Below are 27,199 nucleotides of genomic sequence, written 5' to 3'. Positions count from 1 at the left end.
TCGGCAGACCGTATTGCAAACCCGCATGGTGAGGAGGTACCAACATCGTAAGTATTTCTGTCGCGAAGTAGTTATAGTTGGAGAAAAAAGTTTCTACTCACACTTCTTCACATCATCATAAGAGTAATGTTCTCTGACTTTATAGCCAAGATTGCTAGCTGATCTCAATAGTACCGACAATCCAATAGTATCAAGAAAATTACGAACAGCGAGCGAAGCCAGGGGCTGTGATTAGCGCGCATCCATCTCTGTCTCACTCATAATTATCGCGCACGCGCATAGACAAATCACATGTAGACTCTGTGGGATAAGCTATAAGCGGAGGAGCTGCTAAACATTTTGTTTGTAAGGAAAATTAAAGAAAGAAATACTTAGAGTATACTTTCAGTACTTTCTTTCAAAGAATTACAATCATGTTGTTTAGTTACACTTGCTAGATATTTCAATAACAAATATACCAAAAACAGTAAAAATATCGGCCACTAAATAATAGTATAGGAAAAGTCTAAAATTCGCAAATAAAAATGTGATTTTTATTCTATACTGATCTTTATCTGGAAGCTCAGACAAAATATCCTACATTTTTGTGTTTGCGCTTTTCTGTAACTTTTTCACTCTAGTCTAATAATACGATTCAATTGGAGAATATATTTCTTGTTTGTCATCGGTGTATGCATCAACTACCCAACGTAAACAAAATAAAGTTAATCCGCCACAAGTATGTAACTTAGGCACATGTGTTACACATAAGTACGCGTTTTTGTTGTCAGCATCAAAACCGGGAAATCCAGTGCTGTGAGCCAACGTACCTGCGTAACGTGATGCAATACTAGGTAGGTACTTAACAGAATATCTGTGCGTTCTGTCTGAGTAAGGCCCATATTATAGTGATTCTTCTATACCAACTAGTTTTTTTTCTACCTATTTTAGTAACCTCGTGGGGTTATTCTAGATTTGCCGAACTAGTAGGTGAGCTCGCTGGGCTCGAATCTAACGTTGTTCTTAACACGAACCCTAGCAAGAGCCGTGCTTCGCAGAATCTACCTCCGGATCGGAAACACGACCCACTGAGAAGATCCGGCGAGAAATTCAGTGGATTGTGTCTGTGGGTTAATTTACTCGTCGAGCCTTTGTCGCAAGCTGCGATTTTTGTGACTACATGTCGTATGCGTTATATAGATTGGTGTCTATTAAGCTGAATGTATTTTGTAGAGTGCCAATACTCAGCTGTGAGCTTTTTTAAGTATTTGTTAGCAGATGTGCATAGGGCCAATCTGATGGTATGTGTTACTGTCGCACACGGACGTCAGCAACGCCAGTGGCACAGCCAAGTCGACACCTACCGCTGAGTAAGGAAATGTTATAGAGACAAGGAAACACTGTGAAAAGGGGCTCATAGCCTGGTGGTTCGTCACAATCTCTGGAAACGTACTGTCATTTGTTTTACTTGTAATGAAATTTCTAGTTTACAATTATAATGAAATTTCATACAAGATCGTTTCGATGTTATGGTCATTGAGCCGAGAGAATTAATTAAAAGGGGTACCATAAAACCTACTCTGATTAGATTATTAGCTTTCTCACTCGCACTAATTTGTTTATTGTCTGTCTCTCTATTTATTATAAATCGCTGTTTGTTTTTGTCGGTCCTGTAAATGGAAATGATTATTAGTAATATTCAGTGACTTTATCCTCTTTAATTGGTACAAACAGTTATTTAAATTAAACGTTTTAGTTGTTATTGTGTCTTTAGACATTATCATCTCATTTATGAGACGAACTGGCAATTCGATGAAGGTCGTACAAATCCTTCCAATAATCGGTGGTTGTGGCGAAATTTGGGCGACTCAGGTCCGGTAGTGGAGATCTTTTGGTACGATGTGTTTGTTAATTATCATTATCGGCCTGTAGCAGTCCACAGCTAGACATAGGCCTCGCCAATTGCCCGCCACTAATCTCGGTCCTCGGCCAATCTCAGCCAGCTCTTACCACCCAAGGTGTAGGGCACGAACAAAATCCTCCCGTTTACATCGCTCTTGGGCAGTCTGTTCTAGCTTCTCCCACGTCATACCCAAGACGCCCAGCTCCTGCTCCACCGGGCGACGCCAAGTTGTTCTGAGACGGCCTCTCTTCCTTTTGCCAGACACTTTCCAGGTCAGTGCTCTCTTGGATAGGTGGGTATCGGGCTTTCTTAATATGCGAGCAATCCAATGCCACTTCTGCGCAAGGATCTCTTTCTCCATTGGTGTCTGATTGGTGATCCTTTACAGCTGTTTGTTAGTGATCGTCTCAGGCCAAAAGAATTTCAATTTTTTTTTTCAGAATTACTTGGACTACTTTTGCCAATTCGCGGTCTCCACTCAAGAACACGTAATCGAAACAGCACAGCGGATTAGTAAACTGAAGTGGTAATGAATGGGCTGGCTATATATGCCGGAGACCCGATAACCGTTGGCGTTAACTAAATCTATAGAAGGTTTCAATATCCTGTAATCTACATCGACGTTACATTTATTATGATCCACCTCTACGTTTTTATGTGTTCTGACGTTTCAACTACTATAGTTTAGCGGTTACGTTGGAAATACGTAATCACGTCTAGTCCGCAAAAATCTAAGGTGATACTAATATCGGCATTGCTAACCTAGTTCACATGGATCGGTGTGAAATCACCGCACGTGTGAGTCTTACAAATCGCCCACTTGTAGCTGCGGTGTTGAACTTGGGACCACCAACGCGTCTGCCCACACATCCGTCCACTACACTCGAGTGGCCCTTCTGAAACGCAAGGTGTGAAATGACGTGATCGAGAATTTCTCGCATACACTTGCATATCTTATTACTTCATGTTCTTGCTCGAGTATAACTTCATAAAGTCTGGTTCATTGAGTTACATGTTTGCGATTCAAATTTTAAATTGTATTTTTTTCTCATCTTATCTGAATGTCGAGCTTTAACATTTCAACAAAACTGCCAAAAAGCTCACAAACAATTGAACTTTGATGATCCTGGAGCTAAATGGTTACCGGAGCTACCACAGATATCACAAGCTTGAATGCCGCCACCGATTTTAAGATATGCGACTGAGCTCTTCGTTTTGTTATTAAACGGTTGTCTCATCCGTCAAACCGTGGTGCATCACAGCTTCGCAGCAGAAACAGACTGTTCTTAACCCTACGGGGTCACGAAACTCTTTAGCACCAGTAAAATTCTCCGGTGTACCCCTTTGTCGCTTTTTACGACTCCTACAGGATGTGATAGCGTTATGCTAGACACAGCACAGCAAATTTTATTTATTCAATCATTGCATCCATTAAAACGAAATGACTAGAAGTCGTAAACGAAGCGAACGGCCAAGGCACTTGGGTTAACAAGAATAGAATGAGCTTATCCACGGAGCTTAATAAATATCTTGATTATCTATTTGTGGCATTAGTAGTCAGACGCAAAGTAGGTTCGGCACGAATCTAGAAACACGTTTACGCAGTACGTTCGTCGTATCAGGTGCCACCGTTATGCCGGATTAGGGTTGCCGATTCGGAGAGACACGGTAAGAATATACTTTATTGCACATTAAAACATTAATTAACATAGAATATAGGCCCACAGGTAGGTATAATTACCATAATATATTAAATATGTGTATAATAAAAAATAAAGAGGAATCCCTGCTACCTTGTCTTGATTCCATCTCGGGCAGTCGGCATCAGGCGTTAGGCGAGAGTGCAAGGAAGTCGCTTAGAATACGATTGTGATACCTACCCTTCCTAATTTTCTACCACTAGTAATTGACCTAGAACCTAGACCTATTAACCAAGCATGCAATTCTGTGACTGAGCTGATTGCCTTAGTGGATATATGCTTTAAATTCTATACTTCATTACTGAAGGTCATATCTGAAGTCATTTGTGGCATCGGTAACAGTCTTTCCAGAATTTCATTGACCAGTTGCGACACCAGTGATAATCGTCAATATATACTAGAGTGGATTCTCAGTCACGGGTCTTTTATCTTCGACCGGGCCTAAAACAATTATTATAAGAACTAGCAAAAAATATTTTAAGTAAAAAAAAATTATTTTAAGTTTATTGGCAGCCCTGTTATGGCACGTGACAGTTCACGGGTCAAGTCGTATCCACTGCGAGTGACACACTCAACGTCTCAACCCATCGCTTCTCGGTTTCCTTGGTTAAGGTTCACCGACTTAAAGAATATCCTAATTGTCAACTTAATTTTTTTAAAAAGGGTTTTTTTTTAAGCAGTTTTTTAAAATTTTAAAGTTATCCCACAATATTTACTAAACCAATTCTATCATTTAATTTGGTTACATTAGCAGTTGGTTGAGAATTACGTTCGCTCCTTTTAAAATCAGCTCCGATTGGTTTTGTGTTAACTTGACGATTTTATGAGAGAAAAGACAAATAATTTAACAATTTCTATTATTTAAGGCCAGTATAGTTTCTAAATCAAAGAGTGTAACTTATATGACTGGATGTCCAACGTTTTTATAATAGGGGTGTTAGTATTTCTTTATGAGTTAAGATTTTCTGTTGTGTCTTTATTTCAAGGACCATGGCAGCTTCCGTTTGAATAGCCCAGAGTCTAGGCCCTAGACAATGTGTAAAATGGAAAATTAATTGAAATTATCAATCGTTTCACCATTGGTTACGAATTGCAGATGGAAACCAACCACACTTTTAAAACCTTACGCGGATATTTAAGAGTAAATTTAAATATCACCGATGTCATTAGCAGTGTCAGTGAAAATGAACATACTTTCACATTTCTCGCAACGACCACATTAACTGTCTTAATCCAACGTCAGTATCCTCATATTCGTCTACATTAAAACACAGTTACATCTTCAACTAACTCCCGTCCAAGTGACCATAAAACGAAAATATCATTAAATTGCATTACCATTGTTTGCCATCACTTACGCAAAATGGTGAACAGTTACCTACCATTCATGCCGTTTACATTGTTGCCGACCGGTCTTAAGTAGGTGGCAATCGTAAAATGATGTAATTTAATACACGGAGAGAGATCTAAAGGGAAGATTTGTAATGTACACTTTATTGTATTCGACATTATTTTGGTGCGACAGGATGAGATGGCAGAACATTGTAAGGACGAGGTGGTCATGACCCTCAAACGTTAAATTACGACTGGAGGCTTTTTTTTTTGGTCGTGTCCACGAAAATTAAACTATTTAAAAGCATTCGAATTCAATAATGAAGATTGCTGCTGAAATTAGCATATCTACTAAACTACCATATCAATTGCTGCTGAAATTAGCAATGCCGACCACTAGAAGCAGTTCAATTCACTTTGTTTGTCAAGGATTTTTTTTTAAATGCACCGGCTATTTTTGTAGCTGACCGTCTAATGATACTCCTTCTCCTTGCGTCGCTTTGCTTTGCTTTATTAAAGGTTGTGACCCCCCCGCTGCATTATTCTCTCATGTGCAATTTCCCTCCATTTGCTGCGATCCTTAACTTTTAATGATAACCATACAAAAGCTCGTCAAAACATTTTTTTGAATAAAGTGCAACAGGAAGAATCAGATAAGATTCTTTTTTAAATTACCATTTATTTTGACGTGTCATTATTTCACCGACAAACGCATATATGAGTCGTCTATTATCAAAGGTGGCAATCTGTACATTTGGACAAAAAAATTTTATTGATATGTCAATACAGATTTATTTGAATATAATCGTCTCCTTCAAAGAATACGGTTCAAAACCTGCATTAAATAAAGGTTAATAGTTAACCTGTTATTTATCTAAGATGTCGTTCCGAAGAGTTTTGTGACTGCCAATATAATACAAAGTCAATAATTCGTTTTTCTGATTTACCAATCATTGTCCAAAAGTCAGATTGCCGCCTTTGATAATAGTCGACTCATATGGTTGTCGTAATTGAAGAGATTAAAGGGTCAAATGAATTTGCATGTTTAGTACAAAAAAATGCTTTGTTAGATCGTAGATCTAGACTTTTTAGGTAAAGGCGAAAGTACATATGTTGCCGCGAACGAAAGTCGAAGGTTTTATTGGGATTTTCAGAATGGATGGATCGAGAAAATTTTGGTTTGTGATGTTTATAAATACCAATATTTAACGGAATATGTGTCTTTATAAGATTCATTAATTAAAAATCTGTGTTCATAAATTTTAATATCCTCATAAATCATTTTGTTTTTTTGGAACCGATACGCACAAGACCCGTATTTCTTCAAACTATTTTATTATCTTCGATGCTTTTTACTATCTTTAATGTTAATATTGAACAGTTTACGTTAACAACAACACGAGAAGCATTCCACAGTTCACGCAAGGTCGCACCACCTATTAAACTGGCGAATTTATTAAAAATGTACATCACAAAAATATACTGTCATTAAAATTGTCTATAATAACAAACATACAAACAAAACAATCCACAAATTATAAGCTATACAGGGACTAGATACATTAATTGTATCAAATTCCACTACAATCGCGAGCAATAGTGCAATTAAATCGGTAAGAAAAATAAAAACCGAATGTCGTGCACGAGTCGTTCGTGACTAACTTACGCCATGGAACCGAAATAAAAAGTAGTTCTTGCGGGTGCAACAGCTAAAATTATTATGGGCATTTTGAAATTGTTTAGCATTGCGGATAATTGTAACAGCAACTCGATTTTAACTGAAACAGGAACCATATTGTGTTCTTAAAGCACCTCACTAAGCAAGTTTTTACAACTGTGTGCTTAGTTCGAGTTTTTAACGTTCTCGATAGCGTAAAAGTTAACTCGAATTTGTAAGGAGTTGCACACATATGCAGTCATACAATATGCAGTTGGAACAGCGCCCCTAGTGACAAACGTAGGGAAACGTTCCAACTCCATGCAAATTTGACTTTTACGTTATCGAGAACGTTAAAAGATTCGCACTAAGCATACTGAATCATTGTTACACCCTACTAAAACGATACTTGAAATCGGTCCCTTGAAACTACTCGCGCACCACTTATCGTACGCTGATAGTACTATGACCGAAACCTTCCCTAGAGCCGCAAAAAGAACTACAAAGATTCAATACAGTCATAAAGAGCGTAGAAGTCGAACGATTTTTTTTCACGACTTTATTAGCACGCATTGTACTATATGAGTCGTCTATTATCAAAGGTGGCAATCTGTGCATTTGGACAAAAAAAATTTATTGATATGTCAATACAGATTGATTTGAATATAATCGTCTCCTTCAAAGAATACGGTTCAAAACCTGCATTAAATAAAGGTTAATAGTTAACCTGTTATTTATCTAAGATGTCGCTCCGAAGAGTTTTGTGACTGCCAATGGAATACAAAGTCAATAATTCGTTTTTCTGATTTACCAATCATTGTTCAAAAGTCAGATTGCCGGCTTTGATAATAGTCGACTCATATCATGTTATTCAACCTGTTATAAAGATAATCAGTAAATCTCGCATTTTGCGAACACTAAAATAGACTTTTTGGAAGCACCCGAGATTGTATTTACATTGGACTTTCGATATGACGACTGTTATTGAAAATATTGTCAACAGTATCTTTTTGTAATATCCGAAGCCATCGAATATTAAACATATTTCTTTGATGAAACAAGTATTCGCATTAAACATCAAACAATCGTTTAAATATTATAGTAGAAATATTTAAATTCAGATTAAAATGGCACTACCTTGCACAATTATACGGCTCCTACAATATAACTGTACAAGTTGCTACTTATTTTGTATTTACTTGCATATTTAATCTTGTGTAAGTCTATCTTATATTGTATTTATTTTTCACATGTGTATATAAGTATATATTTTTATGTAAGTTTGTTATGATATAGCACCGTCCAGTTCCCTTATTCCTCTCCCTGCAAGGTTGCCGGGAAGAAATTGCTTTCAGCGATAAGGCCGCCAATTTATGTCACCGACTATTATTTGTTTTATTTGCTCACTCTGTACATATGGTGTTAAATAAAGTGTTATTATTATTATTCGTAGGTTTTGGATCATCACGATCAAAATGCTACTATTTTAAATGTAAAGTTTATATTAAAATATCACGCAATTAAAATTAAACAGTCTTGTTATTCCATTATGAAATTTAAAATCAATTTACAGTATTTCTTGGGAACTAACTGTGTGGCGCCAAAACGCCATCAAACAGCAATACAAATCTTCGAGTGCTAACTTTATTGTGCTTTCAGATTGAAAGCTCGTATCACGTTTTAATACTTCGAGAGCCGTTAAATGTACAGCGTGTGTGTTTTATGGAATTAGTAATTGGCAATATAAAACTATGACCTGTGAATTTTTTTTTTTTTTTTTTTTTTTTATTGCCCTTGTAGGCAGACGAGCATACGGCCCACCTGATGGTGAGTGGTTACCGTCGCCCATGGACTTCAGCAATGCCAGGGGCAGAGCCAAGCCGCTGCCTACCATATGCAATACCGAGAAATGTCACAAAGTGTGCCTTCGTGTTCATTGTCCGAATTTTTATTGCATTTTGATACATCAGACATTCTATGGATGAGATTTTTGTGCGCATAATTTTGACTGGTGATAGGACGTCTTGTGAGTCCGCAAGTATCTCAAGGTGAGTGACGGCATTTACGTTGTAGATGTCTATGGACTCTGGTAAACACTTAACACCAGGTGGGCCGTGAGCTCGTCCACCATTCTAAACAATAACAAAAAAAAAGAATAATTGAAAACAAAAATCTTTAATAGTTACCCGAATTTTCGAGCAACTTCTAGCGTTTTATTTGAAATGAGTTTGTCTTTTTCATCTTTAGAGAACAATTCAAATACTTTTGTAAGCAATAATAATATTAATTTCATGTAAGACCTCAAAAAACCGGACATACCTAATCCCGATGACGTAAAGGAAGGTTTTCTGTATTAGCAGTGTGTGTACTTACGACCTTTTTCAAAACAAATTATTAGGCAGTCGGATATATGACACGGTGTATTAACAACATGTGTTTACGACCAGTATGTACACAAAAGCATCATGTGAATATATCGGCGTGTTATGATAAGGTATAAGCATTTCATGTTATAAAAATAACGCCATTTCGAAATTACGCAGTACGAAAATAAACTGTAAATTGTGAAAATAAGCTGAAAAATTGATTGTAAGGTTAAATCCGATACTAAAAGTTAGCAGACTTGCGAGATATTTTTGTCTAACATACTTCCTATCAGTGTTACTTTTATGTATTACTTAATGAGGACTTTTAATAAGTTGATCCTATGAAACTTTAATGCACTGGAGAAAAAATGGCTTTATTACAATCTATATAAATAAAAATACATGTATTTCTGTATGTGGGTACCTTAAGTATAGTAGCAATCGTATCAAAGTCATAGATAGTTAAAAATATTAATTTTAGTCAAAATCAAAAAAGTTTAAAGTTCCTAAAAATGGTTTTTTTTTGAACAATGCACACCTAGTTAATCTTTATTTGAACCGTGTGGTTAGTGCGTATTTTTGAACTTCTCGATCGCGTAAAAGTTAACTCAAATTTGTATGGAGTTGGAACAGCGCCCCCTAGCGGTAAACGAAGGGAGATGTCAACTCCATACAAATTTGGGTTAACATTTACGCGATCGGGAAGTTAAAAAACTCGCACTAAGCACACTGATCTCAAACCTGCAATTTATACCATTTAAATCCGTTGTACTTATATTTTTTGCAGATTTTGCACCATTATGATCGAAAAATTAAATAAATGGCTCGATGCTTACATTCAATACTTTAAAGTCGTCGTGGCCTAAAGGGTAAGATGCCGCATCCCGCAGGCAGGTACCAATTTTTCTAATGAAATACGTACTTAACAGATGTTCACAGTTGACTTCCACGGTGAAGGAATAACATCGTGTAATAAAAATCAAACCCGCAAAATTATAATTTACGTAATTACTGGTGGTAGGACCTCTTGTGAGTCCGGACGGGTAGGTACCATCGCCTTGCCTATTTCTGCCGTGAAGCAGTAATGCGTTTCGGTTTGAAGGGTAGGGCAGACGTTGTAACTGTACTGAGACCTTAGAACTTATATCTCAAGGTGGGTGGCGCATTTACATTGTAGATGCCTATGGGCTCCAGTAACCACTTAACATCAGGTGGGCTGTGAGCTCGTCCACTCATCTAAGCAATAAAAAAAAAATAAAAAAAAAGCGCTATCAAATTCGATTTTACGACTTTTCATGCTGATAGCGCTGACTAATTTTATTTGCTGAAAGTACCCGCACAGTCTGTCGTCGTTAGACACGGGCGTACTCGGCCGCCATGTTTACGATTTTCGCGCGCCCATATTTCCCGCGCGTGCGCAGTAACGGTCCCTTTGGGGCTGCCAGCCTATTGCATTACGATTTATGCGACAAATTTATTGTACGCGGCGATAGCGGCAACGTTCTTCGTTTTAGGAAGTTATTAATACAAGTTGTTGTAATGTAAGTTGTACAATTAATTTGTGTAATGTTTTCCGTTAAAACTATTGCCTTTCGTTTGTTATTTTATTATTTATGAACTTTGATGTTTTGATACCTGATGCTATATTATATTTCGCCAGAATTTCTATGCCGTTATTTTGCCAAATAAATAACAAGATTTGTAATGTTAATATTTTTCCCATGACTATCATAAAAGCAATAGCAAAGCAGGCCAAGCATTTTAATAGTTGAGTGTATTGTGACTTCAACTCGCTCTAGCTAAAAATTCTTCCCCATAGTGGTATGTTACGTAAGCGTATGTTTTGTTGAGATTGTATTCCTGTTATCCTGATAAAGTTGAACCTAAGGCTTTCCAAATTACCGCAAGGTGGGTGACAAATTTATTAAATTTATTCCCGAAAAAGAAAAAAAGAATGCAACATTCATTTTACTCGTGACTAAATTAAGAATATAATCTTTTCAATCATACTTAAGTTAATACTTTACTATCGTGAATGTCACATCCCACGCGGGCCGCTAAACGTGATCTACCTGCAGCCAGAGATCAGCGCGAGACAAGGTCACGGCCGGGTCAAAGATTAAATTACACAGTGTAGTTGTAATTAACCGATGTGACGGTCAATAAAGGTTTCAATTGTATTCAGTTATGGCGAAATACATAACGTAAATAACAGGACCGCTTTATTTTGATTCAATGAATTTGCACACCCTACTGTTGGAATAATAATTGTTAGTTCAACAAATATGCAGATTGAAAAAGGCAACTGTACTGAAATGGAAATGAATGAATTGAAATATCTTAATAACCATTACTCTTTTTGAAGGTGCTCTTTTTCTTACCCTGGTGGTGGGAGTAGGGAAACAGGCACACAATGACATGTTTTGGCAATATTACAAGCTCCGTCTCATTATTAAATGGTTTTGACCAACATTTTATATTAAACGGTGCTACCCTAAAGATTTATTCATCTATATATTCCACTTTAGAGCCAAGGTTTTCGAAACACCCTCTTCTCGGTTTGATACGATTTTCTGATAAATTCATACTCAAAATAATCGTAGTTACGGAAAAAAATGAGCTTTTTTTTATTGCTTACATGGGTGGACGAGCTCACAGCCCATCTGGTGTTAAGTGGTTACTGGAGCCCATAGACATCTACAACGTAAATGCGCCACCCACCTTGACATATAAGTTCTAAGGTCTCAAGTATAGTTACAACGGCTGCCCCGCCCTTCAAACCGAAACGTATTACTGCTTCCCAAATTTTATTACTTGTAAAGCTTGTGATCGATAATTATCGTTAGTCTCAATGAAATCACCGTAATTGTCAAGATCCGATTTTAAACTTCTAATTAGTTGATTCAGCGCGCACGCGTCGAGCTTCGTGATCGATTTTGATTGCTATTTATTGCATCCTGCGGGCGTTTTACTATGAAATACCCGGTAATTTGAGTCCGTAGAATGCATTTTCTTGGACGTTACCAAAGTTATTGCATTTGTGTCGGAGCCTCACCTCTTAACGGAACTGCATCTCAAGACTTGATGGGTGATATTTAATTAAACTGTACTTATAAAACATTTAACATGAACGATATTTTTAATGGGCGTAATATTTAATCTAGCCATATAAATCTAGCCATAGTTTTGGTTAGGTTACGCAATTAAACAGAGTGAATTTAGGATTGGATTAACTTTATTTCGTCTCATTTCGTGAGCTGTCGCAAAATAAATGGCAACACATAAATGACTACGAATTTTATTTCGCCCACCTTTAATCGTACGATTTCAATAAATACTGTCCGGAAGAACGGTAATTGGCAACATTACGTTTTTGCGCATTACATTCGTTCGTCTCGGTCATTGTATGTTAACGTATCCCCAGCAATCCTTCGGACTTTATTACAAAAATAAAACAAAAAAAATTACAAACATGACTTCGATAATGTCGATAATATTTCTTGGACGGCGACGAAAAATAAAATATTCGGCGCCGTCTCGATACTGTTATGTGTTGCAGCCATATTGAATTTTTGTCGCAGAATTTTGTGGTCTTTCGCGTGAAATGTCATCATTCAAAAGGACGTTTTATCCGATCAGTGAGGCTTCTTTATTGCTATAAAAGTAAAGATCACGGCCCACCTGGTATGAAGTGGTTACCGTAGTTTTTTTTAATGATTGAAGAATTACTGGTGGCCCGTATGCCTTTCCAGTTTCACCAAGACAGGTGGGCGAGCATTGGATCAGCCAGGAGGGGTGGGATTTGCTAACAGCTGCCCGAGCGTTTCCGAAACCTAACCACTCAAGAGCAGCTGTTTCGCGAATGAATCTACTACCGGATTGGAAACTCAGCGGGATTAATGCGGGCGAAATAGGTTGCACGTCGAACTCTTTGTCGAGTTCGACGAGTACGGTTATCGGTTACCGTAGTATAAACATCACAACGTCAATGCCACCTTCATACAGAAAATCTAAATTCGCAGTAGTAAAGGCATAATGATTATCGCAATTCTTCAAAACAGAGCTACCTTCCACCAATGAATTCTCGTTGTCGAATTACATCGTGATTTTAATCAGAGAATGTTGAGACCCATTCTCCAGTAAATCCTATAGCCTTACATTATACTCACGGGAAGTGATGGGGTGATGGATGCTATTCATATTGAGCCAAGAGTAACTTCTAGTATGCAGAAGAATTCGAGTATTGGCTATTTCATTTCGGGTTATAAGAATACGCCTTTGGTTTATAACCGGTGTTAAAGTCTAAAGATACTGTCAAAAACGGGATTTATCATGTGTCCATGTCTAATCTTCGATCTTAAAAGAATTAATAAACATAACTTTGCGTGTAACACAAAGTATCGGTATATAGTTACGAACACGAAACAATATAATATAGTATTAAAACATGTATACTCTTAAGATGCACAGCATGAGTCACCTGAAAAAGTCGAATAGTTAAAGAAAATAGAGAAAATAAGAGATACTGCTACAATTACAGTGGCCTTTTGGGTAGATTGCAATCTTATAAAAACATGATTTTATAAATGAGCATAGTTAGTTACTGAATGCCAATCTTAAATATCAAGCCTTTAGTGGGACAAATTCTTTTGCGCAGATCCAATCCAATTTGCATAATGGGCGCGAATTGCCATTATATGCAAATAAACATTAAGATATACAGAAGGAACACTTCCATAAATTATCACTTTATTTAAAATAATATGTGTTAATTTATATTTTATTTTTTAGGAACGTCAATACAAAAGGAAGAGTGTTAAAATAAAATTTGCGTTTTGACGTAAAAATTCAACTAAGAAGACTTAATGATAAAGAAAACGTTATCCTAACAAAATATACAATTCTTTAATGCATCTATTGTATAAGTGATCCTAATTCAATGTTAAATGTGAGTACCACAAGTACTACTGACCATTCAAATCTAAATTGATAGTTGTTTTGTTTTACGTTGATATTAATTATTGACAACGGCAGCAAAACGCCGTAAGTAGGATGCCTCAAAACCAGTCTTTAGCAATAAACCTGTACGATAACACGATACTATAATGGCATCCATTACGAAATATGTCATGGACCGCTTGTCAAATGCTGAAGATTAAAAAAATCTGCGCATAGTCAAACGGGGTCACTTGTCTTACTGTCACAGGATTAATGATTATAACCTGCACTCAAAGTATTCAGGTGATAAGTAGACCTGTCTCTTTGGAATTGTTTTAAATGGTACTTGATCCTTGAAGGGAGATATATTTTTTACCGTAGAGTGATTAGACCGGCTACCAGCAAATTGGCCCTTTGACGCAATCTCGACCGTTGCAATACACTGCTTAAGTTCGCGGGAAATTGAGGTGAAATGTTTCTTGTGTGAATCAACCTGTCGGATTCATGCAATTCTAACACCTTCAACGCTTCTTCTTGCGTTATTTTTTCCTGCAATTAGTTACTTTCAAGTTTCCCTTGCAGGTTTAGTTTTATTGTTAGTACGTGTACTTATTATAACAATTCTTCCCCCGTCACCTATAGGAAGTTTTTTTATTTAATTATAGGGGCGCACAAATTTATGGTTCATCTTGTGTTAAGTAGTTGCCGTAGACAAAATCATTAGTGCGAAGTCTCAGTTGTCCAATCGAATAACGACTGTGCCGCATTTCAGTTCGGAACGCATGAGAATCGCTATGCTATTGTGCATTATCCTAGTCTATCAGCGACTTTGCGTTATTTTTGTAAGTCACTTCACTGAGAGTCTGTCATACACTTCAGATAGGGTTCGACCATACAATATCAATCTTTACCACTAATTCAATTGCGCTAACTACATGTGGTATGATAAATCAGAAGTTGGCCAGTATCGATCGCCTTCAAGATATGCAAATTCGAGATCTATAGAGTTCGATTAAGATTTCTCATTGCTGAAATTTTGATTAGTACATTGATTAGTTATTGTTTAGTGTTGTATTGGCAATGTTATTGTTCTTGTTAGTCTGCTTATGTCCTTCGTTTGCGATTAGGTGGGAATCCATCTTAAATGTCAGCTGCTGATCGGATTGGAGATAATTGTTTCGTAATGTTAAATGTCTATGGCGGTCAAGATTGGTTTAGGTGTTGCTTAAACTAAGTGACAGGTAAATTAGGAATACAGGTATTTTAAATTTGTTTTTATCAGCCTCGATTAGATAAAACAGACTGGCAATTGAGGCAGCATTGGGTGCGACTGCTAGTCTATTTAGTGAGAAAAAATGTGTTGTATCATATGATATTAATTCTACTTAACCTTTGTTTCAGGTACGTCATCCAATTGAAATATTCCGCGTTGCCAAGCTGAATAGTCAAGGTTTGGTTGGAGAATTAGAGGAAATACTGCTTGATTTCGAATTTCAGATATAAGTTGATATGGTTAAATCACCACGCCAACTAATTGCTGATTACCACGGAGTCCTGGTCCTATATCCGATCTAATTTTGCAACAATGTTAAAAAATTATTGGGGTTCTATTGTATTTATTGGGCAATTGGGTATTGGGTGTATATTGAGTAATTGGTAATTAATATTGCCGGTTTCTAGAAAGAAAGCAGAAAATCTAGAAAGAAAATTAAGGTTTGGATACTACTAGAATTTGGAGATGAACCAATACACAGCAACTTGAAAATCTCTTATAAAATTTAATTATTAAAGCCGAAAATATAACTTATACAAAAATAATTCATGAACTGAAGCATCCAAATTGACTTTTATCTTCTCTTACTTTTTTTTCTCATAAAAATCAAGTTGTTTATTTTGAAACATAAAACCTTTGGTGCCAACAAAAGAGCCGACTAAAAGCTGAAAATGTTTTTGGGACGAACGTCAAAACTGTCAGAGTCCAGTCTGAACAGGAATTGTCGAACTGGCAACATTGATTGTGACACGAGTGATTCATGAGAACCAAAAATTATATTTTTTTCCTACCTAAGCTGATGATCTTGAGAGACCATTTCAGCGTAACCTTAACAAGTAGGTGAGCTCACGGGGCTCAAACCTGACGACGTTGCTAACGCTAACCCTAGCAAGAGCAGTGCCTCGCAGAATCTGCCACCGGATCGGAAACGCGACCCACTGAGAAGATCCGGCGACAAACTTAGTGGGCTGTGTCTATGGGTTTAAAAAAACGAAAGGAAGTAAACGCCGTATTTATGACTTTACTTGAATCAATAAAATTATCCAATATGCTTAAAAGCTCAACAACATTTTCGTCATATTGATAATATGCTTTCAAATTGATAAAATTGCGTAGTAACTTAGAGGATATTAGATTGAAAAACCGCACCATATCCACAAAGGGTCGTGGCGAGTTTAAATTAAAAAACAAACTATCGAAATATCGATTTATTACTCGACATCGAAACCCGTTAATGATGGATTTTGCTTGACAAAGGGCTTACGTTACAATACATGAAAATTTGAACGTACGGCGGTATCTGTGCAAGCATTTTACAGCCAGTGTTACTTATTTTTTTTTATTTTTTTTTTATAGCGAATTTATCTTTAAAAAAAAATTGACGTGTCCTGTGAATTTTTTATCTCCAAAAACGATTTTTTATCTCGGGTGTCTAAATTAAGTTTCTTGAAAAGTTTTTGCGATAAGGCCTCCCGTGGCGAATGATTAGCTGTATTGCTTTCATGTCAATTTCACTATGGAAAATATGATATGCATTTATTGGAGAAAATTTTAATGCAAGTGGACAAAATATGTGTTTATCATGATTTGGATGTTGTGAGGTTCTGGTTTACGATTTCACGGATTTTACCTTAATGCTTTGTACGAAAGTGACTAAAAGGCTGATGATGATTATGATAGATTATGACAGGATGTTGGCCCTTCACGTTAGGGACTCACAATACGTCCTATAATCTGTAAGAAACATACGGTTTCGGTTACGGTGTACGGTTTGTCCATAACTAACTCAGTACGTGGACGCGCCGTGCGTCGTCATTGTGGTGTCAAATTATTTTATTACATTCTTGTATAGCAGTGCACTTAGCAACACGTACTCGTTAACACGCTACCATTTTTACGTAACTAACATAATAAAGGTGCTCAAACAACATACTCTTTTGGAACTCTACAAACTTCCCCTTGGACCCCAACATAGTCCGTCAATGAGGACAAGTTATTACGTATGTACAAATTATCGTTTCGGATCTGGTAACGGTCCCCTAACCTGTATGAACTCGGAGACGGTAGTCAGCAGTCGACGACGGCGACCGGCATCCGCCACGATATTTCGCCGGTGGCGTGTGAATTTTTCCACTAGTTCCGCCCACAGATCCGATCTGCGACGATTTCTGGACAGATTTCACATAGATGAACGGTAAAATGAAATCTCGAAATCGTTAAGCGAACTAGAATTGTTAAATTTACGTTCGATTCATTATTTATATGTTACTGGTGGTAGGACCTCTTGTGAGTCCGCGCGGGTACCACCGCCCTGCCTATTCCTGCCGTGAAGCAGTAATGCGTTTCGGTTTGAAGGGTAGGGCAGCCGTTGTAACTATACTGAGATATTAGAACTTATATCTCAAGGTGGGTGGCGCATTTACGTTGTAAATGTCTATGGGTTCCAGTAACCACTTAACACCAGTTGGGCTGTGAGCTCGTCCACCCAAATAATCAATAAAAAAAAATGGTTCTTGTAGTACCTCAATGGTAAATAGGACCCTCACAAATTGTCTCCACTTGACTCTGTCTTGCGCTTGCTCCTTAGTATCGCTCCAGGTCAGGCCGGCAGTCCTCATCTCGAGCTCCACGGTGCGTCACCAAGTGTGTACAGGTCGACCAGGTAATTCTTAAGATCCACTCTTAAAAGCCAGAAACTTAAAAGAATTTTATCACATTCTCTATTTGGACCTAAAAAATGGAACAAATAAGTCTGTCAACAATACGTCAGCACTTAATTTCAGAGAAAACAGAAAGGTGCTTATAATGTATACTTATAAACAAGATCTGGTCATCGATGACATGTGTTGTAGTGCAACACTAATAATGTAAAATTTACATTCGCCTAATTTTAATCAAAAATGTCTATAGCTTTTTCTATATATATATAATTCCATAGAATATCTTTCACTGTGTACACCACACTCCTGTTTCTTATTAAATCCGAGTTAAATGCTGTAATCTCTACCGAGTAGCGTTTTCTTGATCACTGGTAACGCTCACGGAGAATGCTAAGGATTTACTCCAATTAGTTTTAATTGTTTTAACTGTTGTTTTTCGATACTTGTTATTCGTTTTATGCTTAAGTTATTGTACTTTTAGAGAAGGTCGTTTTGTGTGATTACACGAACAACCTGATGCTTATGGATTACCAGAGACCATAAACGCGACAACGTAAATGCTTTCTCCCAAAATTGAGGCTAATGCTTCTAAATGTTATTGTTTTTAATTGTCATGGACAATATATGTATGTATATGGTCTCGTTCTCGTCATCGTTCTCCCGAACCCGTCGCTTGCGACAGACACATTGTCATCCACAGATACAGCCTACTCAGTATCTCGCCGGATCTTCTTAGTGGGTCGCGTTTCCGATCCGGTGGTAGATTCTGCGAAACACGGCTCTTACTAGGGCTCGTGTTAGCAACATCGTAAGGTTTGAGCCCCGTGAGCTCATCTACTAGCTCGGTGACGCTAATAGGGTCTCTCTACACCATCAGCTTTGGTAGGGAAAAAAAAGTCGAGTCTATTTTGATTTAATGATCTGATTGTGAACAAACTGATGTGGAAACTCGTTCATTTGTGTTTATTTTTCACTTGCGATGAATATAAATCGTATTACAAAATAAAGCCACAAAAGGATTCAACTAAAATGTGTAACGCAAAACAATAATAAGCATCTCAACAGATTTCAAGGAATTTAAGTGATATTTACTACATCATTTTCCTGTACGTTTATTAATAAACACATAAATACTTATTTATTCCGCGAACTCAAAACGCTACTGCTACTGTTGAATAAAAATACAACTCAAAGATTAGTCACCGTGTTCTCGTTATTGGACGAAAAACGTCCTTTGACTAATCAATAGATGACACACGTGTCATTGAGAATGGCGCCAAAACTATTTGCATATAGGGCATTCCGTTAGCCGCGATTTCAGAAAAGAGTTTAGAACGAACATAAAAAACATATCAAGCAAATAAGCTCTTCGTTATTATTACCTATCAGCTGACCCGGCAGACTTCGTTGTGCCTCAATCGATAAATAAAAGACCTAAACTTTGTATAAAATAAACTTAAAACAAACAAAAGGAATCCGTCCGACGGGGGACACATCAAAGTAAAAATAAAATTGTTATTTTTGTTTAATTCCGAGCATTTTCATATTTATCTACCTTTTAAACCTTCTCTGGATTTTCACAAATAATTCAAGACCAAAATTAACCAAATCGGTCCAGCCGTTTTCGAGTTTTAGCGAGACTAACGAACGGCAATTCATTTTTATATATAGAGATAACAAATGTAGTAGATTAAGACATAAAAATCGAATGACAGACATCGATTGATTTACGAAGTGAAAATAGTAGCAAACATCATCCATTTTCAAAATGGCTTCTATTGTCACAACATTGAATTTATTATGTACTACAATAACCAGTGAACTCGTTAGTAGCGAAGCGTGTTCGTCGCACAGTAGGCCAGTTATTACATTTCTGTCGCCTCCCAGACGGCGAAAATTGGTGAAGCGTGCCTTTTGCCTATCCGCTAAAGCTCTCAATATTCATAACGGGTCTACATTCAGATAAAGGTCGCAACGCCGGGCGACCATAGGGCCCTCTCAGCATACCTCCGAAAGGAGAACATAGGTTTCCACACCTATGCTCTTCAGGAGGACCGCGAGCTCCGCGTAGTAATACGCGGAGTTCCGAAGGAACTCGACATAGAGTACGTAAGGGAGGATCTGACCGCTCAGTCCCTCCCGATAGTAAGTGTGCACCGGATGCACAACGGCCGCGACAAAAAACCATATAACATGGTTTTAGTCGCTCTAGAACCAACCCCGGAGGCCAAGAAAAAGATCGCATGTCTCGCGACAGTATGTGGCCTATCCGGGGTTACCATTGAAGCCCCCCATAGACGTGGCACTCCCGGACAGTGCCACAGATGCCAACTATATGGCCACTCGGCTCGGAATTGCCACGCGCGCCCCCGCTGCGTGAAGTGTCTCGGCGATCACGCCACGGTAGATTGCTCGCGAGTTAGGGAAACCGCGACCGAACCTCCAAGCTGTGTCCTATGCCTTAAGCAAGGGCACCCCGCGAATTACCGTGGATGTCCTAGGGCTCCGCGAAAACGTCCGACCCACCCAGCCCCCCGTACCGTCGGCCCAAAGACTTCGGTGCCTTCAGCACCGAAACCCGCCTTCGTACCGGCTGCGGTTCCCACCGTCTCGGCGTGGAATAAACCGCTGCCGTATACGAGGTCGGGAACACAAACCGCACCCCAGCCCCCGCTCGCGACACGCCCCGCGCCGCAGCCCCTGCTCGCACCTCCCCCCGCGCCCGCGTACCGTCCCCCGCAACCCTCAGCCGTCAACGACTTCACGCTCGTGCGCGACTTCGTCACGACGGTCAACTTCGACCGTCTGCGATCGTTCGCAGACGCGTTGCGAAGGGCGGTAAACCCCGAACAACGGCTCGCGGCCGCGTTCGATTACATGGACGTTTACGAGTCCGTGGCCCGTACTTTCTAAAATCACCGGTAATCAATGGCGCAAAACGCTAGAGAGAAACCATATTCCCTTACGTTAGCATTCTACAATGCTAACGGACTCGCGCGACAACGCGATCAAATTTACGAATTCCTCCGCGACAATCTTGTAGATATTCTGCTAGTGCAGGAGACCTGCCTGAAGCCCTCGCGTCGTGACCCGAAAGTCGCGAATTACGTCATGGTTAGGAATGACAGACTCACCGCCTCCAAAGGCGGGACTGCCATTTACTATAGGCGGGCCCTGCACGTTGTCCCTCTCGATACCCCCTCGCTCTCACATATCGAGGCGTCAGTGTGCCGTATCTCGCTGACGGGACACCAGCCGATCGTCATCGCATCCGTCTATCTCCCCCCGGACAAGCCCCTTCTGAGCAGTGACATCGAGTCACTGTTCGGCATGGGAGACTCCGTCATCCTGGCAGGCGATTTAAATTGCCACCACACTAGGTGGAACTGCCACAGTTCAAACATAAATGGTAGGCGTCTCGACGCGTTTATAGACGACCTTACCTTTGAAGTAGTCGGTCCCCCAACTCCAACATGTTATCCGTATAACATCGCGCTCCGTCCGAGCACTATAGACCTGGCACTGCTGAGGAACGTAACTCTGCGCTTGCGTTCCATCGAAGCAATGTCAGAGCTTGACTCAGACCACCGACCTGTCGTTATGCAGCTCGGTCGCCCCCACAACCCAGTCACAGCTACGAGGACCATGGTGGACTGGAAGAAGCTGGGCAAATGCTTAGCCGATGCCGCTCCACCAATCCTCCCCTGCGGCCCGGATTCAACTCCCTCCCCCGAGGACACAGTCGAATCCATAAACATCATCACGGATCACATCTCTTCCGCGATCATAAGATCCTCAAAAGAAGTCGATGTGGAGGATAGCTTCCACCGCATCAGACTGTCCCCCGAACTTAGGAACCTCCTAAGAGTTAGAAACGCGGCAATCCGGGCCTACGATCAACTTCCCACGCACTCAAACCGGATTCGGATGCGTCGTCTACAGCGGGATGTAAAATCTCGCCTAAGCGACGCCCGAAATGAGAATTGGGATAGTTACTTAGAAGGACTCGCGCCCTCTCATCAAGCATACTGGCGACTAGCAAGGACTCTCAAGTCCGAAACTACCGCTACTATGCCTCCTCTCGTACGCCCTTCAGGCCAACCACCGGCTTTCGATGACGATGACAAGGCAGAGTTGCTGGCCGATGCACTGCAAGAGCAGTGCACCACCAGCACTCAATACGCGGACCCCGAACACACCGAGGCAGTCGACGGGGAGGTCGAGCGCAGAGCTTCCCTGCCACCCTCGGACGCGTTACCCCCCATTACCTCTGACGAAGTTAGAGAAGTAATAGACAACCTTCAACCTAAGAAGGCACCCGGCTCCGACGGCATCCGCAACCGCGCGTTAAAACTCTTACCAGTCCAACTGATAACAATGTTGGCTACCATCTTAAATGCTGCTATGACGCACTGCATCTTTCCGGCGGTATGGAAAGAAGCAGACGTTATCGGTATACACAAGCCGGGCAAACCGAATAATGAAACCGCTAGTTACCGACCGATTAGTCTCCTCCCAGCGATAGGCAAAATTTACGAACGGCTCCTTCGGAAACGCCTCTGGGACTTCGTTACCGCGAATAAAATTCTAATAGACGAGCAGTTTGGATTCCGCGCCAAACACTCGTGCGTACAACAAGTGCACCGCCTCACGGAGCACATCTTAATAGGGCTAAATAGGCGTAAACAAATCCCGACCGGCGCCCTCTTCTTCGATGTAGCGAAGGCGTTCGACAAAGTCTGGCACAACGGTTTGATCTACAAACTGTACAACATGGGAGTGCCAGACAGACTCGTGCTCATCATACGAGACTTCTTGTCGAACCGTTCGTTTCGATATCGAGTAGAGGGAACTCGTTCTCGTCCCCGTCATCTGACTGCCGGAGTCCCGCAAGGCTCCGCACTCTCCCCGTTACTATTTAGTTTGTATATCAACGATATACCCCGGTCTCCGGAGACCCATCTAGCGCTCTTCGCCGATGACACGGCTATCTACTACTCGTGTAGGAAGATGTCGTTGCTTCATCGGCGACTCCAGACCGCAGTAACCACCATGGGACAGTGGTTCCGGAAGTGGCGAATAGACATTAACCCCACGAAAAGCACAGCGGTGCTATTCAAAAGGGGTCGCCCTCCGAATACCACTTCGAGCACCCCACTCCCCAGTAGGCGCGTAAACACCTCCGCCGTTAGCCCCATCACTCTCTTTGACCAGCCCATACCGTGGGCCCCGAAGGTCAAATACCTAGGCGTCACCCTCGACAGAGGGATGACATTCCGTCCCCACGTAAAAACGGTACGCGATCGCGCCGCGTTTATACTAGGACGACTCTACCCAATGCTTTGTAGACGAAGCAAACTGTCCCTCCGTAACAAGGTAACCCTCTACAAAACTTGCATACGCCCCGTCATGACGTATGCAAGCGTAGTGTTCGCTCACGCGGCCCGCACCAACTTGAAACCCCTTCAGGTAATACAATCCCGATTCTGCAGGATAGCCGTCGGAGCACCATGGTTCCAGAGGAACGTGGACCTCCACGATGACCTGGAACTCGACCCCGTCAGTAAGTATCTACAGTCGGCATCGCTGCGCCACTTTGAGAAGGCGGCACGACATGAGAACCCTCTTGTCGTGGCCGCCGGAAACTACATACCCGATCCTGTAGACCGTTTGGTAAACCGTCGACGTCGCCCAAAGCACGTCATCACGGATCCTCCTGATCCACTAACGGTGCTTTTAGGCAATACAAGCACCGGTCACCGTCCTCGCCGAACCCGTCGCTTGCGACGAAGGGCTCGACGAGCGAATTAACCCACAGACACAGCCCACTGAGTTTCTCGCCGGATCTTCTCAGTGGGTCGCGCTTCCGATCCGGTGGTAGATTCTGCGAAGCACTGCTCTTGCTAGGGCGGTGTTAGCAATTCTCCGGTTTGAGCCCCGCGAGCTCACCTACACAAGCTAGGGCAAGCTGAAATAGCCTCTCAAGGCTATCAGCATAGGTAGGAAAAAAAAAAAAAAAAAAAAACGGGTCTACCATTGTTTCCCGCCTTTAGAAACGTCACGTACCAGGCGCCATCTTGAAAGGGACGTGCTCTAACGCAACCAAAACTAGTTGAACCCACATAGTTTAGTGTCACTATATCGATGTCCGATTATGACGGTTCTAATACAATTGGTGGTTTTCATGACCCAAAGAAAATCATGAATGTACGGTGTAGCATTGAAATGGTCGGCTGCCCGTGTGGTAGCGGCCCTGCTGTACATTTTTAAAACATTAGAAGCATGCTCTATGTGGAACGACCGGATTGAGTTTCGGAATGTGACTAATCCCAATACGAGAGGACTCAGTAGTAATGACTGTTTATGAGGATTAAACGCTTTGAAATTCACCCTAGTTATTATGATTTAGTGTTTGAGCGAGTGCTTCTTTAGTGGCCATAAATTATGGTCAACAATGATGGACGGAGGTAGGACAGTGACCTGGTCGCACAAAAACCTGTTTAGCGACGTGTTCTGTTAATTATAACGAGGAATGCTATACGTGTGGGCTTAATGGTGTCTTACCTTTATTATTAATAAAACCAAAAACAAAATAGTGTGGAGTATGCTATTTTTAGTAACAGTGTTACCATAGCGGCCACTGTGCCAGTGTGGCCATTGTTTCCTAAAACAGCTTCGTCGCTAATACATCAAAGAAACCTTTTTTTTAATCGACAAGAACCGAAATATTCCGATTAAATACCAACTCAGTTCTAAAAACAATATACACACTAATTTATATTTGCAATAAAAAACGAATGAATGAAGAAACATCTTTTACTGTTTTGGGGGTATCACTATTTGTCCAGACCACAGAATTATTTAACAATACCCAGGTGATTTTTTCATTGGATGAAACGTACGATTAAATTATTAAAATCAGATAAGGCGTAGTGTCGACAGGGATGCGGGATGATTCCTCCGTTTCCACTTTAGAATGTTGGTTTACTGAAGGTATGCGAAAACTGAAGAGACCAGTGTAATCTGAGCTTATGAAATACGTTTTTCTCTTTGCGACACGCGAAAGTCATTTTAGATACATACTGTTGGTAGGACCTTTTGTGAGTCCGCACTGGTAGGTACCACCACCCTGCCTATTTCTGCCGTGAAGCAGTAATGCGTTTCGGTTTGAAGGGCGGGGTTGCCGTTGTAACTATATTGAGACCTTAGAACTTATATCTTAAGGTGGGTGGCGCATTTACGCTGTAGATGTCTATGGGTTCCAGTAACCACTTAACACCAGGTGGACTGTGAGCTTCTCCACCCATCTAAGCAATAAAAAAAAGCATAAAGCAGTTTTCCTTCTTTTTTTTTTTTTTCCTACCTAAGCTGGTAGCCTTGAGAGGCTATTCCAGCGTAACCCTAACTAGTAGGTGAGCTCACGGGGCTCAAACCTGATGACGTTGCTAACACGAACCCTAGCAAGAGCCGTGCTTCGCAAGTTTTCCTTCAGGAGCGGCTCGGCACAGTAAATGCAATTGTGACTTTTACCTCATAATCATGACTGCGACATACACTTTGTGGTGTACATACACCAGGTGACCTCGCCTCGCCGTCAACTCGTCCGTCCACCTACGAAATAAAAAATACATGTGGAAGTATTTTTCACGTTTGCGTAACATTTTCCGTTGAGTGTCGCACCTGCCGTTGGAGTAGAAAGTGATGATATAAAACACTTCGGAGATTACGTAATGCGGCTCTTTTCACAGGGCTGCCAATATTATGACATAAATTTTAAGGGCTACCAATATCTTATTTTTTAAATTAGAGCTGAGCCATAGACGAGAATCGATTCAGTAGGTGTATCTATTATCTACTCCTAAACTATTTACTGTATCCGTATCTGTGTTTGGTTTTAGTGAATTTAATTAACTTATTTTGTGGTCGCGTATTAGTTTCTAAGCTATTGCATTACGTTTTACGCAAGAGCATCCGGGTGATGGAAGGCCGGCTATCCTCGACCCACGCTGGTTCTGACCCAGCGGGGTATTCCGTAGGATAGCTCACTCTAACCGGCGCCATCTAGGCGGGCTCCGGATAGCCTGCCGACCGAGAGGGCTGGTGGTCGTGGCGCCGACGACCGCCAGTCCGGCGTCCCGAGGGGGAGGGTGATGGGAGAGATGTGCTCCGCACTAAACACTTCACTTTCCCCTCTTTGCCTTTTCATGAGTTCTGTCTCATGTGAGGTTTGGACGTTGGTTGTTGAGCGACAGGAGGTTTTAGTCGGTTCGACTCCGACATGCTCCGCCCGCCGTCCCCAGTGGAGGGCGGAAGTCCGGCGATTTCCTCCTGACCAAAAAAAAAAAAAAAAGCTATTGCATAGCTTTTATCGCGGGCTTTGAGCGCGGCGAACGAATCAAGAAATTCCGTAACGAAAATAAAACCTAACGTCCCCCACTCCGCCTATCATGTAGCTCGCGCTCAACACATTCACATGCTGCGCTTGTATAGTGTTTGTGGAATAAGCGCGCGGCGTGACGTCGCATTGCATGCGCATTATGAAAAGTCTGCCCATCTCTCTCTCGCGCAGTCTAGCTTATGAGTGTGAAAGGGACAGTTAATGTTTTGCTTTTGGTAATGTTTCTAAATATAGCATGGACTTATTTATTTTTTTAATATTAAATTATTATTGTCTAATTATAATTGGATAAGTTGATAAAAAATGCTATGCCCCACGTGTTTTTTTGTCTGAAAACGTCAATCATTGTAACGCGTATGACACTGCACGAATTTAAGAGGTCGTTGCCTTGAGTGAATCTGAAAAACCCATCTGCGTCTATCTTGTGACCGCAAGTCGCAACAATCTTTGCGGTAGAAATATACAACACTGCCATCAACTAATATGAAACGATCATGTAGAACTCTTTTCTTTGTAAATAAGTGAGTGTTTAGCGTGGTATGGAAATAGGATGCGTAGAGAGAAGATGCATGTGACTAGGAGATGTATGAAAATGGTAGTGCAAGGTAGAGGGGGAAAAGGTCGACCAAAGAAGACATAGATGGAGTGTGTGAATGACGATATGAGAAAGAGAGAGGAGTGAGTGTTGAGATGACGGCTGATAGAAGAGAATAGCCACGTCCTTACGGATCCATCAGATCCAATAACTCTTGCAAGATACCTTCAGCTCTAACACTAGGAGCAGGCTGAGGAACCCCGGTAACCGTACTCGTGGAACTCGACAAAGAGGTCGACGTGCAACCTAACCCATGCATCAGCTCGCTGAGTTTCTCGCCGGATCTTCTCAGCGGGTCGCGATTCCGATCCGGTAGTAGATTCATTCGCGAAGCAGCTGCTCTTGAGCTAACAGCTCCTTCGGAGGCGCTCTGGCAGTTGTTAGCAAATCCCACCCCT

The 27,199-nt window shown here is 40.7% G+C and overlaps 1 protein-coding gene and 1 long non-coding RNA gene across 8 annotated transcripts in view; one reads left to right on the top strand and one right to left on the bottom strand.

The window, feature by feature from the left end:
• LOC101735394 (protein outspread) overlaps positions 1-27,199 on the top strand; it is a 318,072-nt gene that overhangs the window by 77,119 nt on the left and 213,754 nt on the right. The gene's annotated exons all lie outside the window — the stretch shown is intronic.
• Positions 635-19,033, bottom strand: LOC134199463 (uncharacterized). 4 transcript variants are annotated; one of them, XR_009973971.1, is made up of 4 exons: positions 18,943-19,033; positions 17,671-17,878; positions 17,193-17,316; positions 16,342-16,882 (listed from the first exon to the last, which is right to left on the bottom strand). It is a non-coding gene; the product is annotated as an uncharacterized LOC134199463 (long non-coding RNA). The 4 variants fall into 4 exon arrangements; XR_009973970.1 differs by lacking the exons at positions 16,342-16,882; positions 18,943-19,033 and adding an exon at positions 635-2,778 and having other exon boundaries at positions 17,671-18,629; XR_009973968.1 differs by lacking the exon at positions 18,943-19,033 and having other exon boundaries at positions 17,671-18,624.

Source organism: Bombyx mori, chromosome 10 (assembly GCF_030269925.1).
Source record: "Bombyx mori chromosome 10, ASM3026992v2".
In the NCBI taxonomy this organism is placed as follows: domain Eukaryota; kingdom Metazoa; phylum Arthropoda; class Insecta; order Lepidoptera; family Bombycidae; genus Bombyx; species Bombyx mori.
Note: the sequence above shows the minus strand (reverse complement) of the source record. Positions and strands in the feature narration are given on the sequence as shown.